The sequence below is a fragment of the Ochotona princeps genome, chromosome 7, assembly GCF_030435755.1.
Source record: "Ochotona princeps isolate mOchPri1 chromosome 7, mOchPri1.hap1, whole genome shotgun sequence".
Lineage (NCBI taxonomy): Eukaryota > Metazoa > Chordata > Mammalia > Lagomorpha > Ochotonidae > Ochotona > Ochotona princeps.
In genome coordinates this window covers 8832374-8852916 of record NC_080838.1, presented here as the reverse complement: position 1 = coordinate 8852916, position 20543 = coordinate 8832374, and positions in this window count along the sequence as shown.

The following is a 20543-nucleotide window of genomic DNA, read 5'->3' as shown; positions in this document are numbered from 1 at the left end:
TGACTAAATTCCTTGCCTTCTACATGCTGGGACGCTGGTTCTGATCTCGGTGACCCCACTTCCCATCCAACTCCCTGCTTGTGGCCTGGGAAAGCAGTCAAGGACAGCCCAAAGTCTTTGGACCCTGCACCCACGTGAGAGACCCGGAAGAAGCTCCTGTCTCCTGGCTTTGGATCAGCACAGCACCTGTCATTGCAGCCACTTGGATGGAAGATCTTCCTCTCTGCCTCTCCTCTTCTCTGCATATATGATTTTCCAATAAATAAATCTTTAAAAAAAGAAAGGAAAGACAGACGGATCTCACACCATCTGGTTCACTCCCCAAACGCCTGCAAAAGCCAGTGGTAGACCAGATGGAAGCTGGGAACTGGCAGCTGCTTACAGCTCTCTCAGTGGGATGGGGTTTACTGCCTCCCAGAACACACGTAAGCAGAAAGCAGGAAACAGGAGCAGGGCAGCATCCAGCTGCCAGCACTCTGACGTGAGACAAGGGTCTCCTACCAACATCTTAACCACTTTGCCAAATGCCCAACCCCCAGAAACCTTTCATCATCTCACATAGAAATTCCATGCCTGTTCATCAAATAGTTCCTAATCCCTCATCCCTGGCACCTCCAATCTACTTTTTTAAAATCTATAAAGTTGCCTACTTGAGATGTTTCATATAATTTGAATCATACAATTATTATCTTTGAATAAACCTTCCTTCGCTTCATAGCGTGTTTTGAAAGCTCATGGATATTATAGGATGTATCAGAATTTCACTATTTCTTATGCCTGAATAATAGTCTAAGGTATGGGGGCTCGGCAGCGTGGCCTAGTGGCTAAGGTCCTCACCTTGATCCCATATGGCTGCTGGTTCTAATCCCGGCAGCTCCACTTCCTCTCTGTCTCTCCTCCTCTCAGTATATCTGACTTTGTAATAAAAATAAAATAAATCTTTTAAAAAAAATAGTCTAAGGTATGAAACTATTAGACATACCTGCCTTGACAATAGGATATTAGATTTTCTTTCTTTTTTTGGGGGGGGGGCAGAGGGTATTAGATTTTTCTACCATTGCCTATAGCTGCCAATCCATGAAAGACTTAGATAGCAGAATGCTAAACTCCCAAGTGTTGCTGAAGGACTATACTATAATATGGGGGGAAAAGGAGGGTAGAGAAAGGGGAGGGTGAACAGGGAGGGAAAGAGGGAATCCTATATCTACAAACCTGCATGAAAAACAATTTTTAAAATCTTTTTAAATTAAAAAAAAATGTGTGGTATGTGGTTTTCATGCTTGGGTTGTTCACAACTTTTTAAAAAGATTTATTTATTTTTATTGGAAAGGCAGATATACAGAAAGGAGGAGAGACAGAGAAGAAGAGCTTCTATCTGGTGGTTCACTCCCCAAGCAGCCACAATGGCCAGAGATGCGCCAATAGGAAACCAGGAGCCAGGAATTTCTTCTGTGTCTCCCACGCGGGTGCAGGGTCCCAAGGCTTTGGGCCATCCTCAACTGCCTTCCCAGGCCACAGGCAGGGAGCTGGATGGGAAGTAGGGCCACTGGGATTAGAACCTGTGCCCATATGGGATCCTGGCACATTCAAGGCGAGGACTTTAGCCACTAGGCCCCTGTTCACAACTTTTGACTATTGAAGATATTGCAATAAACAGTGTTGCATTGTTGCAAAGTATTTGAGTCACTGTTTTCATTTCCTTTGGGTTTACTCTGAGACTTGGGATTCTGGTTATTTACATTTCTTTTCTTTTTTCCTGTCTTTATTTCTTTCTTTTCCTTCTTTTCCTTCCATTCTTGCTTCCTTCCTTCCTTCCTTCCTTTTTTCTCTTTCTCTTTCTTTTTTTCTTATCTTTTTTTTTTTTTAAGGACCCACAAGCTGTTTTATGCAGGTACTGCACCATTCCACATTCCCACCAGCAGGGTTTTTTTCCCTGTTTTTGATCTATTTTAAACCAAACAAGGAAAAATAAAATGAGGAATTGGACTATAATCTCAAGGAGGCAGCCGCTGACCTTGTCATGCCATCCACCTGACATATATAAATAGTCTGTAAAAGGCACCGGTTCTAACACTAGCTTGTTGTTTTTCCTGTTGCACAATCCTGTGTAATTAAGAACACATTTCTTCATGCAGTGTAAAGCCCACATTCTGTTTATTCTCCAAGGAAGGGCTATGGGAGAGGTTCATTTTGGTTGAATGGAAGACAGCTTACCCAGGTCTGCTATTAGTTACTGTGCGTGCGAGCTGTGGCTCCTCTTCTGCTCTCCTGAGTACCAGGAGCCTTCCACCTCGCCCGAGCATCCGTCTGCCTGCAGTCTTTTCGCTCTTGGAGTGAGTTTTCCCAATTGTACCTTGTTCTTCAGGCTTCTGGTTGATGGTCTAATTTAGTGGTGCAGTTTTGCCTTACCTACACAAAGAATATGTTCTGCCTGAATCTTTTGTCTTAGATTTACAGGAATATCTGCGCTGAGCAGGCAACTTCATAGGATTGCAAAATAGGCCACGAATAGCTTTCTTTTGTCACCAGAAAACAGAAATCCCAGTAGAGGACAAATTCTCAACATGCCATCAAAAAGAGGCCTCTTCCCACGGCAGACAGGCTTTGGAGACAGATGGGAAATCAGACAAACACAGCGATTTCAAGGGTCAAGCATGCCAGGGCCAGCCAAGTGAGGGACATTCCTTGTATACAAAATGACCAAAAATCACACATACCAAGAAAAATGATATGTTAGTACAAATTTGAAGTACAAATTTATGCAAAAATATTCATGAACACAACATATCAGAATATTAAAAATATAAGATTAATGTCATCGATTTTTTTTATCTCTTCTCAAAACAGCCCTACATACAGAAAGATTTTTATTGTAACAAAAGGGAGGAAAAAGCACGTTGCTTCCATGATTTCACTTCTTTCCTTTCCTTTCCCATGGCAATCACTAACACAGAGCCCTGAAAAAAACAATAGACTATGTCACGTTTATCCCAAGTGACTTTCAATTGTTTCTTTTTCCTGTCTACACCCCCACAGACTGGCCATCTCCTGCTGCCCCCCACTTCCTAGGACCTCCCCTTTGGGAACCTTAGCTAGACCTGCTTTCTCCGAAAATAGCCTCTCATCTCTTGGGTAACTATGAAGCAAAAATATAATAATAATAATAATAATAATAATAAATATGTCCCAAGGCAGACTTTTAAGTTTAATTTCAAGAAGTTCTCAATTCATTGAAAATTTAGTATTAATAGTCCAAAAATTTTAAAATAAAATTGCTGAGATCTATCAGACCAATTATTTGACTAATAAAATTAACAAATGCAAAGAAATAAAAAATAATTTTTGTAACGAGTTATACTAGCGGTATAAGTCAAAGCTCTCCTGGCTTCCATTCGTACACACACACACACACACACACACTTCATTCTACTGAGATGTGAATCACAGTAGTTGGTTTCCATAGACTAAGCCATCGCTGCATGCCTAGGATGAATCCCATGCAGTGATGGTGCACGCTCTAATGTACTGCGGATTCAGTTTGCTGCGCATTTGTGTCTGTGCTAACAGACGATGTTGGTCTGTGGCTTTCTCCTCCACACCGCTTGCCCAGCTTGTAGCATCAAAGCACTGCTGGGTTCAGAGAATGAGTTTGATCAATTCTCTCCTCTTACATTTCCTGGATTAATTTGAGAAGAACTATCATGTTTCTCTAAATATTTGGTAAAGTTAAGTAGTGAAACAATTTGTTCCTGGTCTTTTCTTTGATGGGGAACTTTGTTACTGATTCCATCTTGTTATTCATTATTGGTCTGTTCAGGCATTACTTTTATTCATGATTCAATTTTGGTAGGTTACATGTATCCAAGAATTTATTCAGTTCTTCTAGATTTCCAAATTTACAAGCAAATATATTTTCATAATGTTGTCTAAATATCCTTTATAGTTTCATGATATCAATTGCAGTATCTTATTTTTACCCCAATTCTTTTTTTTTTTCTTAGCACTGCTAGTAGTCAATTTCATTTTGTCTTCTTCCAAAGAATCAAATCTTTGAGCACTGACTTTCAAAATGTTTTTAGTCATTATTTCAATTTCTTCCATCTGGTCTTTGGTACGTCTTTCCTCCTGCTAATTTAAGGCTTGGTTTGTTTTTCCAGTTCCTTAAAATCCAGCAGTAACTTGTTTATATGAGGTTTTTCTGCTTTTTGCTTTTTTATTTTATTTGTTTGCTTGGTTTTGGTTTTGATTTCTTTTTGTTCAGCTTGGTTTTTTTTGTTTTTCTGTGTTTGGTTTTTTTTGTTTGTTTTGTTTTGTTTTGCTGTGGCATTGATTACTATAAATCCCCCTCTTAATACTGCTTTTATTGTAGAATATAAGTTTTAGGTTGTATTTCCATTTTCATTTGTTTCGAGACACATTTTTAAGGATTTATTTATTTTAAACGCAGATTCAGAGAAGAAGAGAAAGAGAGAGACTGTATGCCGGAGAGATAGAAGCATGTTTTCTATCCTCAGTTTACTCCTCAAATGGCCATCACACAGCTGGGCCTGGCAAAAGTCACCAGCCAGATTTTCCATCTGGGTCTTGTACACTGTATTAGAGTCCCGAGTACTTGGGTCATCTTCTGTTGCTTTCCCAGGAACATAACCACGGAACTGGATGTAAAGCGGAACAACCACAACTCCAAACAGCACTCACATAGGATGCTAGCGTGACAGATGGAAGCTTAACTCACCACACCACACACTGGCTCCTATCAAGAAATTTTCAAATTATGTTTTTTATTTTTCTTCCTAAGATTTAGTTTTTTGTTTTTTTTTTTTTTTTAATTGGGAAGGCAGATTTACAGAGAGAAGGAGACACAGAAAGATCTCCCATTTGCTGGTTCATTCCCCAGGTGGCTGCAATTGCCAGAGCTAAGCTGATCTGAAGCCAGGACCCAGGAGCCTCTTCCCAGTCTCCCACATGGGTGCAGGGTCCCAAGGACATCAACCACCCTCCAATGCCTTCCCAGGCCATGAGCAGAGAGCTGGATGGGAAGTGGAGCAGCCAAGACATGAACCAGAGTCCATATGGATCACAACAGTTGCAAGGCAAGGACTGAGCCATTAGGCCACTTCACCAGGCCCTCAAATTATCTTAAGAGCTTTTTCCAAACTCCAGTACTTTTTCTGGAGTAAATTTCTTGCTTTCCTCATATTTGTGCTTGTCAAAGTTTTTGTTATTAATTTCTGGTGTTATCACACAGTGGTCAGAAAATTTGATAAATATTATTTCCGTTATTGAAAATAGGTTGATACTCATTTTGTAATCTATTCTGTGATTTGTTGTAGAGACCATCCCATGTACTGATAAGGAAGTGTATTTGGAAGTCACCGGGTGAAATGTGCCGGAGATCCCGTTGGATCCCACCGTGTCAGCGTGCGGTGTGACTCCGCAGGTTTGCAGTTGGGTTCTATCTGGATGATCTGTCCATTACTCAAAGTAGAATGCTGAAGGCCCTTGTTTGTATTATAGTACTGTCTATCTCAGCTATGAGCTCTATTAATGCTTGTTGGGTGACTTGGGTGCCAAATTGACCCCTTCGCGTCTCCTTGCCCTGCTTTTGAGAGAAAGTCTTTCTTATCTCACAGAGGAATGGTTACTCCTGCTTTCTTCTGGATCCCATTTGCATGGGATATCTTATTTCATCCTTTCACTTTCAGTAAATGCCTGTGCTTGAAGTGAAGAACTTTCTAGTAAGCCAGAGTGTATGATTGCATTTTGGTTTTTATACATTTGGTAGCTCTATATCTCAACTGAAATTTTTCATTTGTTTACATTTTAAGTAATTATGCATAGTTGATGTCATACTACAATTTTTTTTTTGGTTGCTCATTTTATTCTAGTTTGTTCCTTCTGGCTTTCTCCAACTCTTACCATTTTATTTTGTGCACTAGTAATTTTCTAGTGGTGTGTTTTAACCTCCTGCTTGTTATTTTTAAATAATCCACTGAAAATCTTTGCTTTGGGGCCAGAATTGTGGCATGGCGGGCTAATCCTCACCTGCAGCACTGGCATTTCATCTGGATGCCAGTTTGCCTCTTACTGCTGACTTCTGATGCTACCCTTTGCTTATGGCTAGGAAAGCAGTGGAAGCTGTGCCAAGTGTTTGGGTCCTGTACCCACGTGGGAGCCCTCGAATGGGTCTACTCCAGCTGCTATGGCCATTTGGGTAGTGAACCGGTGGATGGCAGATGTCTCTCTGTGTGTGTCTCTCCTCTCTCTGTACTCTACCTTTCAAATAAAAAATATGAAAAAAATATATGTATGTATGTATTTGCTTTGTGTTTAACATAAGGCTTAGAATATAGACTTTTGTTTATAAAAAGCTGTTTTGAAATTATAGTAATTTGATATTGTTCACAAGCATAGAAAAAAAACAAAGAAAATAGATTAAAATGCCAATAAGAAGTTCTACTCATGAACTCCATGACCATACACATTCTTAAATTTTCATGTCTCATTCATTATTTGGGGGTCTTCATACTGAAGATTCAAGTAACTTACACATAATACTAACAATAGTGGCGCATTCTAAATGTGCCTCTAGATGCATTTGTCTTCTAGCTGCTAGTATTTTCTCCTTCTTACTAACATCTCTGTCCTTCATTTTGAATAAATCCTTATAGCATTTCTTACAGGACAGGTCTGGTGGCAATAAGTTTTTTCAACTTTGTTTGTCTGGATATGTCTTTTTTTCTCCTTGATTTCTAAAAGGTAACATTTCTAGGTGTAATATTTTTGAGAGACAGTAAATCTTCAGCATTGCCAAAAGCTCATCCTAATCTCTCTTGGCCTCTAAGCCTTCAGCTGAAAAACTCGCAGTCAGACAGTTTGGAACACTGTCAATGTGGTATTTCTCTGCTCTCTCTGCCTTGACACTACTCTATCTTTAACCTTGCAGAGTTTGATTATAGCACATCCCAAGGTAGACTTAGGTGGGTTGGATCAGACTGGTAAGTTTTCCCATAGGCAAATAACTCTCTTTCTCTAGGTTTGGGAAGTTTTCTGTTACTATCTCTTTGAGTGCTCTTTCTGTTCCTTCGGCATTCGTACGTCCCTCTTGAACTTCAATATTCAGATATTTGCTCTTTTTATGCCATTCAAAGTCCCAAAAAGTTTTTATTCATTCTCCTTGGTCCTTCATTTGTTTTCTCCTCCAACTGTATATTTCCAAATAGCCTGTCTGAGCTCACTAACTTTCTTCTGTTCAATCTATTCTGTCACAGATACCTCTCTATATAACATTTTAGCTTTCACATGTACTTTTCAGCTCAAAAATTTGCCTTTAAATTACTCCAGTTTCTTTTGAGTTTCTGTTATTATATTTAATTATTTCTCTGTGTTGCTTTGAAGTTGGCCAAGTTTCTTAAAACAGCTGCTTTTTTTTTTTTTTTAGTATCATCATCCACATTTTTTTTAATTTATTTTGCATTATGTGACAGTTTCATAGGCTCTGGGATTCCCCCCCACTCCTCCCCATGCCCCTCCCCCACGGCAGACCTCCCCCCCCCAGTCTCGCCACTCTCAGCTCGATGAGGTCATTGCAGAGTTCACTGGTTGACACTGTCCATCATAGAGTCTTCATTCACCCATTTTTCACTGCCAACATATATCTGTCCTCTATCTTTTCTTGGCTAGGGTTCTGAGACCAGCTGTTCATCGCCTCAATCAGCTTATAGTTGCAGTTCCTGGGCTGGTTCTGTTTTCGGGCTTGAGTTGCACTGGAACCAGTGGGTGTTGCAGACCGGGTTGGTTCTGCCCAGCACGCACTCGGCACTTGCATCAGCCAGTGGGGGCTGCGGCCTAGTCGGGGTTATTCCCCACTAGGCCCTCCCCTATCCTGATTTACCTGTGTGCATAGCAGACTAGTCCAGTCTGTCCCACTTCCCGTTTAGCTCTTGTATTTGTCCCTGGGTTTTAAAGCTTAGTTCTAACCCACCAACTCAGCCATCCAGCCCCCACAGATGTTGTTGAGTTCTTCTCTGTCTAACCACCCCGGGCCCCTTCCATGTTATCATGTCCTCCAGCGGGAGTAGTGATCCAGGAGGGGGAAACCCATTGTTTCCCTCCTGGATCTCTCTCTGTCCTGATTTATGCACTCTTCAGGTGGTTCCACAATTTGACTTGACAGAATTGGCCCCCAGAGCCATCATCTGCCAGCTGGTGTTGCGTCTAAGTCCTTACAACCCTCATCCATCCTAATTTATGCTTGCCCCAGCAGGGGATAATTTGCTCAACCTGGCTTTTCCCTGGTCTAGTTCCCATGCGGCGCTCAGGTGTTGTAGCCCTGCTTAGTGTGGTCTGACCCCAACCCAGCCCACGCTCTCCAGTAGGGGTAGCTGTCCGGCGAGGGGACCAGCCCCTAAATCCCCATGCTGGTTCCGCCCTTCCCAGTTCTCGCGTGTGCTGGGTGGGCGCTGCAGTCAAATCCAGTACCGGCAACCTCGCCCTGGCATTCCACATTGTACGCTGGTTTTGTCGCGACCAAAACCGGCCCAACCCACACACTGTTCTGGTGCCTGGATTAGCCAGTGGATGACATGCACTGACCCAGCCTGGTCCGCCCCCGTCCCGTGCCAAATGCATGCCCGTGGGAAATTTTCCATGGCCTATTCTGGGCTGTTTCCTATTGTACTTCTTGCGTTAACCTGGAAGGTCTGTATCTTGCCAGAGGAGTTGCCCAGGCACCTCCCTCTGAGCCTCTCCCATTGCCAAGTTATGCGCATACCAGGGGGTTTTTGAGCCAACTCTTCTCAGTTCACCTCCTGTCCAAGCAGGAACAGTGGCTTAACCTGGTTGGCTTTCACCCCATTCTGATTCTTGTTATAGGATGTCCCAGCCCAGCCATGGCTCGTCCACACCCACATACAATTCACAAGTGGCTTAGTAGGGGGTCGAGACCCAGCCCAGCCAGTCTCATGCCTACCCTGGTCATCCAGGACACAAGACAGTAAAACAGCTGCTTTTCAATGCTTCATCCGGGAGTATGTAGATGTCAGTAGGTGATCAATTTCTAACACTTTGTTAGTTGGGCAAGTTCTTGATGCCTGTTGGCACCACCCATGCAGCAAAGAACTGGGTGTTTATTCTGCTCTTCATTATCTGGTTTTGTGCGTATTGTCCTTCCAGCAGTTTTAAGAGGTCTACCAATTCTCTCTAAGTCTGATTCTCCCATGATTTCCACACCTGATAATACTCTACGTCTGTCTTTGCCACAAGTACACTATTGCACATTGTTGGTAATGTTACAGGGCTCCCAAAGTTTGTAGTTACTCTGTTGTTCAGAATAAACTGGGATCACACACAAAGGGTAAATTATCCTTCAGTGTACTACCTGGAGCTGGGATAGACCCACATGGCCCATCCGCAGTCACCATTCTTTGATCAGGTGTCACAGCATCCTGTCCACTTTGGAATCTCACCATAGAGGGAACCAACCTCAGATTCTCTGAAATGACTTGTTTCCTCTTTTCATCTTCTTGCCCTCAAGCAGACTGTATTTCATGTTGAAGTGTTTCATGTAAGAAATATTTCATGTAAGAAGTTGAAGGCTGAATGACGGGTGGCTACCATTGCTGCAATGTCTGATGATACTGGAGAGCCCAGCGTGCTGACACCAGCACAGCATGAGGGTGGGATCGAGGTCTAACTGTTGTTGGCTACCTGCTGCTGTGATGGAGCAGAGTAGCCTGATGCTACTGCAACCAGCCATTAGTGATACAGTGGGGCCACAAGTTTCCACCTGTCATGAGGTTAATCCAGAGATTCTGCCTACAGCACTGGCCTAGAAACAGGTCCCATTAAGTGCCACCCAGTGTTAAATTTTGTCAGCCTGGCACTAAGTTCTAAGACACAATCCAGTGCTCAACTTTCAGGAACACTCCCACCAGTTGGCATCTTACTCATTCTCTGATTGAGGCGGTATCTGTGTAGCAGGCAGTGGTGGGAAGGGCAGTAAGGACAATCCCTGATCATCGAGGCAAACGCCAACCTGGGCCATGCTTGAGTTTGACAGGAACCTCCACACACTCAGAGCTGCATGAAAGTCCCTATGCCACTGGTGGTGCTACAACTAAAGCATGGGTCTCTTCTAGCAGGACATACACCTCTGGTCACTTCTCAGGCAGGTCTAGGAGCTCTATTTGTGGACATAGGATCTGGGATAGGAGGCTTTGATGCTGGATGCCACTGTAAAAAGCCTGGTACTTAGCTCCAACACAAAGCCCTGTGCTCACTCTCTGCCCTGTTTCTTTATGGGAAGAGGCCTGCTCCATTGTCTGCCAGAGGTTGGAAGAAGAGCAGAGGAGGCAATGACTTGGTTGCATGGCTGAGGAGTGTGCAGGGGTTGGCCTTGGCACACTGACTGGCACCAGGCTTCACAATGGTAGCACTTGATACTATTTTCCATGTCCAAGGGATGAATTGAATTCCCTCTCCCTCACCCATTCCTCTCTGTGCTACACTGCTTGGAGTAAGGAAAGTGGTGGCCCAGGCAACGTATCACCTCCTCCTTCAGTGTGTCTTTGCTTATTTGAGTAAAAGCAGACAGTGTGATCTCTCGCCTGGCTTCCTTAGCTCTTGTGAAAATGGGTTTTGGTGTGTGAAGATCTGTTCAAATTGGTGTCTCTGTGGGAAGAGGATCATTGAAACATCTTACTTCATTACCATCTTGCCCTACTCCCCCAACACATTTTCAGTGTTCCATAAAATCCCTACTTCCACTTGCAAGGTGTATGGTTTCACTACACTGAGATACATTTTAGAGATGTAACTATTCTCCAATTACGGTTGCTTCTGACATTACAAAAAACACGATAACATTAACTCCTATGCTTTAGTGTTGAGTTTCGCAGCTGGCTCAGGCCACACACTGTGGTATAACATCCTTTCATTTTGCTCCCGTGTTTCATGTTAACTGGATGCTTCCTTATTGCCCTCTAATATTTCTGTCCTTAAAAAAGGTCAGTGTGAACTATGTCAAAGCCATGGACCACCAAACAATTAGAACTTTAGCTCTCCCTAATGAATCTTTCAACGATTTTATGAAACATAAAACTGTTTCCCATCAAAGCTGTGATTTTCGTAAAAGCTGTTTAGAAAGCAGAAGGGATGGGGTAGGTATTGCTGGAACAAAAAAGACTTTGCATTTGCAGTATTTTAAATGATTTTACATGCACAGTATGTTTTTAAAAGTTTACTGATCCCACATTTAGTAATAAACTCCATGGCTGTCTGGCAGAAATTCCCTGCCACAACAGTTTACATCCACCATCTGTGTCTGCATGAAGCTTCCAGATACTCTGCCACCTGATTCCCTGTCCCAACTCTTCTTGCTTCTATTCACAGTCTGCTTTTAACTTTCCTCATACACCACATCTACCCTACGAGGCAGAAAACATTACCAAAACAATACAGTGCTCCATATTTCTGAAACTAAAATAAGATGGAACTACTTTTAACGACCAATTTCATTTGCAATGGATTGATGAATCTATTGCTTTTGAGAATGCAGCATAGCATCGACAAAGAACACTCACCAGAGAAGGGGCTCGGAGCGGTTGTTTAGTTCGCTGCCTTTGTTTAACAGAGAGGAAAACAAAGCCCCAGGTGGTCAGAAGATTCCCCTAAGATCCACACGCCCATGTCAGGGCACAGAGAGGAGAATGGGCTGTGCACCATGCTAATTCAGCAGCCCTTCCTGTCCAGGGACTTCCTCAACTTGAGTCAAGAGCACAACTTCTTCATTATAAAGCTGCTTTGGGAGAGTGGACCTATCTAATGGGAAGAACATTTGCCATATAGGTTGAAGTTTGATTATTCTCTAAGAAATGTTGTCACTGACAGCAGCAGCCATGTTCTCCACCCCACCCCAGTGCGCATATCCAGTGACAAAAAAGCAGGTTTGATGTCAAGAAGGAAGGGTTCAAGTCTCAAGTCTGTGTTCACCTCTCCCCTGAGGCGGGCTGGTAGCTCCTCCGCTGCTTTCTGAACAGGCTTGGTAAAGCCACCCTTGAGGAATCTATGCTTTGACAAGGCGTGTATTTCGGGTGTCTTGTATGTAGAATGTCACATTTCTAACACTGACTTTCATAGACACAGAGGTGACATGGACCTTAAGGAAGTCTCTGATTCAACTCCACAGAGAATTTTTTCTTGATCTACCAAATTCCTCAACCCTCACATGTAGAGATAATTTGGCAATTTCACATCATCTTCCCATTGTTTACTACTCTGTATTCCAGCATCCATTTACCTGGAAGAGTGAGGATCTACTATGTACCAAACATCAACTTGGAAACTCATAACACTTTTAAAATAGAGAATGATCTCAATGTAGGAAGAGCAAAATAAGCCAATAAATATATTAGCATGTTCTACCTGTTTACTACCTGCATATTAACCAGGCTACTTTCATGGATTCCTCAATAGTTTCAGACTTTTATGTCTATCCTTGAACTATATATAAAATAATATGAGTTGGACCTGGCGTGATAGCCTAGTGGTTAAGGTCCTCGCCTTGCACACTGGGATCCCATATGGACACTGGTTCTAATCCTGGCAGTCCCGCTTCCTGCTTGTGGCCTGGGAAAGCAGTCGAGGACGACCCAAAGCCTTGGGACCCTGCACCTATGTGGGAGACCTGGAAAGAAGTTCCTGGCTCCTGGCTTCAGATTGACTCAGCTCCAGCCGTTGCGGTCACTTGGGGTGTGAACCATCAGATGAAAGATCTTGCTCTCTGTCTCTCCTCCTCTCTGTGTATCTGCCTTTCCAATAAAAACAAATAAATCTTTAAACAAAAATACTGAGTCTAGTAAATTTTCCATGTATTTGCAAGAATATCTAAAAATACTTGGAGCAGACGTTCCAGTGCAAGGTAAAGCTGCTGCCGGGGATGCCCACATCACGGATTGCAGTGCCTGGGACAGTTTTGGCTTTGATTCCAACCCAGCGTCCTGCAAATGTATGTAGGAGACAACAGGTGATGGTCCAAGGACTCAGGCCTGGGCCACTAATCTAAGAGAACTGGATGGAGTTTCTGGGTTCTGGCTTCTGGCTTCTGGCTTCTTCCTTGGCCAGCGCTGGCTCTGCTGTGGGCATTGAGAGAATGGACAAACAGATGGAAGATCAATCTCTCTCATGCTCTCTCTCTCTGTTTCTCTCTCATGCTCTCTCTCTGCCTTTCAGATAAATACCTAAATGCTTTCAAAATTATTCTCTATAACCAGGTGGAAACTGCTACAGAAACCAACATTAATTTTTACTTTTACTAATAATAAATCCTGCCTACCACCGTTCTCAAATTCTAAGACTCCAGGCTAAGGTGGACGGGTGCTTATAGGTTTTAAGAAAATGAATGAAAAGATAAAACGGGGCTCTAACTGGTAAGAAATAACCCTCATCTGCTATACACAGGAGCCATACTGAACATGGTTCAACACAGGTCTGATGTTCTGTCGTCTGGATCTTCATAGATCCCTGGGTTTGGTGAGTAAAATCAAGCCACTCTGAGAAAAATGTGGTAAGGGTTGTAAAAATTCCAAATTAAATTAGTGCAAACATTATAAAGAGAAGTGGGAAGAGAACTAACTAGCTAATGAATAATTTCATGAAGTGTCAAAAGCAGCTGACAACAAAGTAGTAATATTAATTAATACCAACTGGTTTCTCAAAAACTCTCTAGCAGTCCCTGTTGGGATATGTGATAACAAGGTCATGATCCACAGATTCTCATAACATTTGGAGTAAGTCCTGCATCTTTGAGCATCCTGGACTCTGAAGGGCTCTCGGATGCAGCATTGATTGAGCTGAGCATCAGCTGTGCCAGGTCTTGGGTGGCTCCCCCATCTTCACGCTCTCTGGAGAGACACCATCTCCCAGGACACAGTGGAATGTAATGTAGCATTTTGAGGTGTCTGGAAGATGTTGGCAGTGGGGTGGAAGGTGTACGTTTTCTGTGTTAAGATGTTAACATGAGTACATGAGTATAAATGCTTAAATGGAGGCAGAATTTTTCAGAGCAAGTTGATGTCCATCTTTTCTTAGTAACATCTTTAATGGCAAAAAAATAATAATAATAATGCCTGTTTCTTATGTGGAGCTTCGCAATGATTCAAAATCACAAAGAAATTAAGTCCACCTATAACTTCCTCCATGCTAGCATGACCATTGTAATCATAGAATTGAAAATTTTGCAACATGAAACGTGAACCAGGATGATGATGAGACTTTGATAAAGGATAAACTTTGGCCACGCCAGAAATGCATAATGTTGATCAGGGCTACAGGTTAGAAAAGAAACAAAATAAGAAAGCAATGAACTTGAAGGATTATTTTGGTGAAAGCAAGGTGGGCCATTGTATGGGATTTTTCACACAACCATCACAGCAATTCAGCTCACAGCGACAAAGTCTGGCACGTTCCTCTTTGCAAGCTTAACACCTGCCACATCAGGAAGAAAGGTGGGAAGCAAGGAGAAGGCACCTGCCACTTACCCAGAGCAGGCGCTCAAACAGAACTTGCCTGTGTGAGAAGCAGCCTCTCGGCATGATAGCAGATCAAAGTGCTGCTTCTCATCGGATTTGTTTCCCTTTTAAATTCCTAGTGCATGCCATTTTCGCTCTCAAACTAGAGCACTTTAACACTTAACCTCTCCTGTCCACCCTCTCCCCGCAACCACCAAATCATGGCAGACAGGGAGAGCCAAATAATGATGGTAAGAATCAGCGCAGTTCAACCCAACAAGTATTGATCGTGTGTTATGTGTCAGCAACAGTCTAGCTATGTCTAGTAAATGAAATAAAGACATCTCCCCAACTTGAAAATTTCATCTTCTGAAGAGCAGACACAGGTGCACAAGTGATTCCTGCACTGCATGGGAAGCGTGAGCTTCCTGGCACTTGGAAGAGACAGGAAGGGCCGCTGTCTGCCTACAGTTAAGTTCACCTATTCACAAAACTCTGCGGTGCCTCTGGTTTGAAGGTGTTCCGTTTAGAATTATTTTTAATCCATTAAGTACCTATTCTGGATCACAGTCATTTCATTAAATGCTTGCTAGACAGGCTCTCAACTATCAATAACCTTATCTGAACATTACTTTCCGTATTTTTCAACTTTATTAAGGTATGATTGATGAATATAAGTTGAATAAAGCCAAGGAGTACAATGTAATATTCTTTACAAGTAACAAACATACCCATCCTACGGAGGCAAGTGTGTGCTAAGCAGATGCGTTCTCGTAGAAAATCCCAACTGTACAATATGGTCCTTTTAACCATCATCACCTTGCAAAAAAAGCAGAAAAGCAGCAATGGTGTGTCGGCAGACAGCCCTTCATTTCAGCACACCCCAGGCTCTGGTCACCACACTTCCACCCTCTGCTCCCTCATACCTGCATTTTAATACTCCACATATAAATCACACCATATAGTACTTTTTCCACATATGGTGTATTTCATTCAGCATGTCATTCAGCTTCATCCATATTGTCACAAATGGTTGTTCTCATCTTTTCCTTTTGTGTGAGACTGAGTAATATCTCATGGTCTGTCCACATCCTAGTTTCTTCATCCATTTAGCCACCAAAGGTCTGCACCTTGACTGGTTAAAAATTATTGCACTGAGCATAACAGCACAGAGCCAGGTTTATTTTTCTTTGGAGGCATTGCTGACGTCATTGATGGTTCTGCTTCTAAATTTCTGAGGACATTCCATTCTGTTTTTTCAGAATGGCAGTAAAAATCCACATCTGAATCAATGACGTGCAAGGGTCCCCCTTCCTCCTTGTCTCTCCCAACATTTGTCACTTTTCATCCTTTTTTTACAATTGCCATCCTGACAAAAGACAATACCATCATAGTTCTAATGTGCATTTCTCTGCTGATTAGTGATTCATACGTCTGTTGACCATTTGCATGTTTTCTTTGAAAATGTCTACTCAGAGACTATACCTATTTTTACATCAAGGTATTTGTTTCACTTTGTTTTTGCCATTGAATTACGTGAGTTCCTTACATACTTTAAATACAAATCCCTTACCAAGTGTATTTTATAAATATTCTCACTCTGTGTACAAGTTGTCTCTTTGTCTTGGTGAATTTTCTTTGCTTTACAGAGACCTCACAGTCTGATACAGTGACACCTGTGATTATGTTTGCTTTTGTTGTTTCTGAAATAACCAACAAAAAAGCATTACTTAAGCTAATATCAAGGAATTTTTGGTCTACGTTTACTTCCAGGAATTCTGTGTTTTTAGACTTTACATTGAAGTCTCTAGTCTATTTGGGGGTGATTTTGTGTCTTGTGTAAGAGAAGGGCCAACTCCATCATTCTGCATGTGGAACTTGGTTTTGCCAGCCTCACTTTAAAGAAAAAAGAGTCTGTCCTTTACTCGCTGTATTCTTTGAGTTGTTGCTGGACAGCAGGTGAGCACATATGCTTCGGTTGACTTCTGGGATCTTGATTTTGTTCCTCTGGTCCGTGTGTTTTCACACACATACAGGAAAAATCCTGTTTTTATTACTATTGTTTTGTAATATAATTTAAATAAGGAGGCGTGACATTCCCAACCTTGTTCTTACTCAAGATTATTTTGTTGTTTTTTTTTTTGTTTTTTTTTTGCATCTTCTTTGGCAACATATAAAATCTGGAATTGCTTTTCCTATTTTGTTGAAAATACCATTCACATGTGAATAGGAAATTAATTGAATCTTTATCATTTTGGGTAGCTTGTTCATATTAATTTTCCAACTCAACACAGAAATCATTTTATTTATTTGTGCCTTCTTCAATTTCTTTATCAGTATTTTATAGTTTTCAGTATGGTGTCTCCTCCAAAATTCATATTGAGGGCCCAGCACGGTGGCCTAGTGGCTAAAACCCTCGCCTTGAACGTACCGAGATCCCATATGGGCGCTGGTTCTAATCCCGGCAGCTCCACTTCCTGTCCAGCTCCCTGCTTGTGGCCTGGAAAAGCAGTCGAGGACGGCCCAAAGCCTTGGGACCCTGCACCCATGTGGGAGACCTGGATGAAGTTCCTGGCTCCTGGCTTCAGATTGGCACAGCACCGGCTGTTGCGCTCACTTGGGGTATGAACCATCAGACGGAAGATCCTCCTCTGTCTCTCCTCCTCTCTGTATATCTGACTTTGTAATAAAAAATAAAAGAAAATAAATCTTTTTAAAAAAATTCATAAACTAAATGGCCATTATGTTTGTGTGACCAAGTAAGTGAGGGAATCCTGAGGGATTCTGGAAGAATTGCCCTGTTCCTCCCCTCACCTTCCAACTTGTGATGATGCCAGCATGAGCAGATGCCATCAACAAAACAGACTCTCCCTGGATATCAAACCTATAGGTGCCAGAACTTGAGAAAAGAACCTTTTCTTCTAAATAAGCTATCCAGGTATTTCTGTAACATCAACACAGACTAAGACAGCAGATCTGTCACCTGCCTGGCTAAGTTAATAAAATTATCAATGGGAAAAGGAGCTAGTATAATGGATGCCTCACTGATAGAAAAAAAAACATATAAGGAACTATTATAAGGAATTATGTGCAAACAAATTGTGTGGCCCAGGGAAAACAGAGAAATTCTCAGAGATATACAATCCACCAAGACTAAACCAAGAAGAAACAGAACTCCTGCGTAGAGCAATAATCAGTAAAGAGGTTTAGGTAATAATCAAAAATCTTCAACTACAAACCCAGAACCGATGGTTTCAATTTAACTCCACCAAACATTAAAGAAAAATGGATATCAACCTCCTCAGAATCTTCATAAAAACAAAAAAGGGAAGTGCCTCTCATTTTCTGTTTTACCTGCACTCTTAAGCTTTCATAAACCCATTGTGAGCTTCTTTCCTCCCAAGGTAATATTACTTATCAGGAATGCCTCATTCATAATACACTACCTGGGACCAATGCTGGTGGTGTATCAGGCTAAACGTCTGTCTGCAGCATGACTTTTCCGTATGGGTACCAGCTCAAGTTCTGGCTGCTCCACTTCTGATCCAGTTCCCTGTTAATGACCTGGGAAAGCAATGAAGGATGGCCCAAGTCCTCGGGCACTTGCATCCACATGGGAGACCTGGAAGAAGCTGCTGGCTCCCAACCCAGAACAGCTCAGCTCTGATCTTCAAGGCCATTTGGAGAGTGAACCAGCAGGTGGAACATGGCTCTTTTTAGCTTTCCTTCTCTCTGTGTGTATGATTCTGATGTTCAAGTAAAATAAATTAAAATCGCAGATCAATCATTCATCTCAGCTATATGTTGGCAGCGAAATATGGGGCAAACGGAGACTTTATGATGGACCATATCAATCAGTGGACGACCTCATCGAGCGAAACTGGCAGCAATTCATAACTGGAGAACTATTAACACCACTTGAGCACATATCTCAGAGCATGCCCCACATCCGGGACTCGGGGTGGGCGGGAAACCGGGTGGGGCTTCTCCCTCAATATCCCCCTTTACCTCAGATACATGATGGAAACAATATGGACATAATAGTATTACCCACTTCCCTATCCCCCTGAACCTTTTTTTTTTCTTTTTCTTTCTTTAACTGTAATTAACTATGTAAAGATTGTCAACAACAATACAATAAAATAGATTTAAAAAAAAAAACCCTACCTGCAAAGCCTGCATTCAAAAAAAAAAAAAAAAAAAGAAAATGGTTTAGAAAATATTTCAGCTACTTACCAAATAATGAGGCTGTTGCCACCCAGTTTTCATCTGTGGATTGTCTGAAGTGTGGCAGCCATCTTAAATGTGAGAAACACTTACCCTCAGAATTCTTGTTCTAGGCATTCAATGTCTATTATTTCTTTATGCCACTATTGCTAGTTGGACATCTATTGCTGTGCTCACCCTTGTGACTACTGTCTTATGCAAGTCTACAAACCAGAATTGTAAACTGGCAAATAAAGCAACTTGTAGATGTCTCCAAAAAAATATATATATATATTGACAATACCCAATAAAGATAAGTCTCAAACATTTGAAGAATTGAAGGCAATGTGGAAACACGATTTGGTGTGATATTACAAAATGGCAAAGAATGCCTGTTATTCAAAATGCTGACTGCATATGGGCACGTTTAATTGATTTAAGAGAAAAATAAGATAGTGTTGAAACTTCACTCTTGTTGTATTCCACGGTCAAAATAAAAAATGTTGAGGCTTCTCTCTCTCATGGGATCAAATTCACATTGCATTTTTTTTTTCTTTTTCTTTCTTTCTTTTTTTTTTTTTTTTTTTTTTTTTTTGCTTAATGGGACAATAACATCTCAAATGCCAAAATTTTGAGCTGATCCAGTTTTAAAGAAAAATTTACAAAGTCATATGAGTGAATTATAAAACCAGAAAACACAGATAAGTAAAATTAAAATTAAATATTACTAAGAGATTACTACTTTAAAAAAAAGATTTATTTATTTTTATTGGACAGGCACATATACAGAGAGGAGGAGAGACAGAGAGGAAAATCTTCCATCTGATGATTCACTCCCCAAGTGGCTGCAATGGCCAGAGCTGAGCCAATCTGAAGCCAGGAGCTCAGGAGCTTCTTCCAGGTCTCCCACACGGGTGCAGGGTCCCAAGGCTTTGGGCCGTCCTCAACTGCCTTCCCAGGCCACAAGCAGGGAGCTGGATGAGAAGCAGGGCCGCAGGAATTAGAACTGGTGCCCATATGGGATCCCGGTGCGTTCAAGGCGAGGACTTCAACCGCTACACTATCATGCCAGGCCCAAGATTATTACTTTTTATTTAATAGTATAACATTCTTAACCACTGTTTTGATAGAGATACAAAACAAAGTTTGACAAAAAATTTATGATTTAATGTATATCCAAGTTTTATATGAGAACATTTTTCTCAGAATTCATTTTGACCATACAGATAAACAGCATTTTTGCATCAAGTGAAACCTAATAGCCATATTTTATGACTGGATCAGTAAGAATGTCAACTCCAGTGTACAGAGAATGCCTGAGAGAAAGACAGTGAGCAAACGTGAGTCTCTAACTTATGAAAAGATGCAAAATCATTTGAGGGTGACTTGCTAACTATTATTGGTAATTTCATAAGCAACCAAAACCTCTGTTCAGTGGCACAGCTGGGTCTCAGTCTAGATCGCCTAGGGAAAAATACCCAAGTTGCTTTTCAATCAAAATGGAAATGTTCCCCAAGAGGAAGTAGCCTCGGTCAGAAAGAGGTGCATGGGAACATCAAACCTAAAATAGCAGAAGAATCCATCCATTTGGTAGTTCTGGCCTTACAACGGCAATAAAGTTGACCTTGCCCTTTTTAATCAGACCCTTCTCTCAGCTTTTTAAAACATTACTGCATTTTTATTCTAACCTAAGTGGTGATCACTTTTTTAAAAGCGAATATCAGTATTAGTATACCTCTTTTCACAGACGGGAAAACAAGGCACAGAAACACCAAGTAATGTGCTCAGGCTCCCACAGCTGCTAACAAAGGACTCAAGAATCAAATTGCA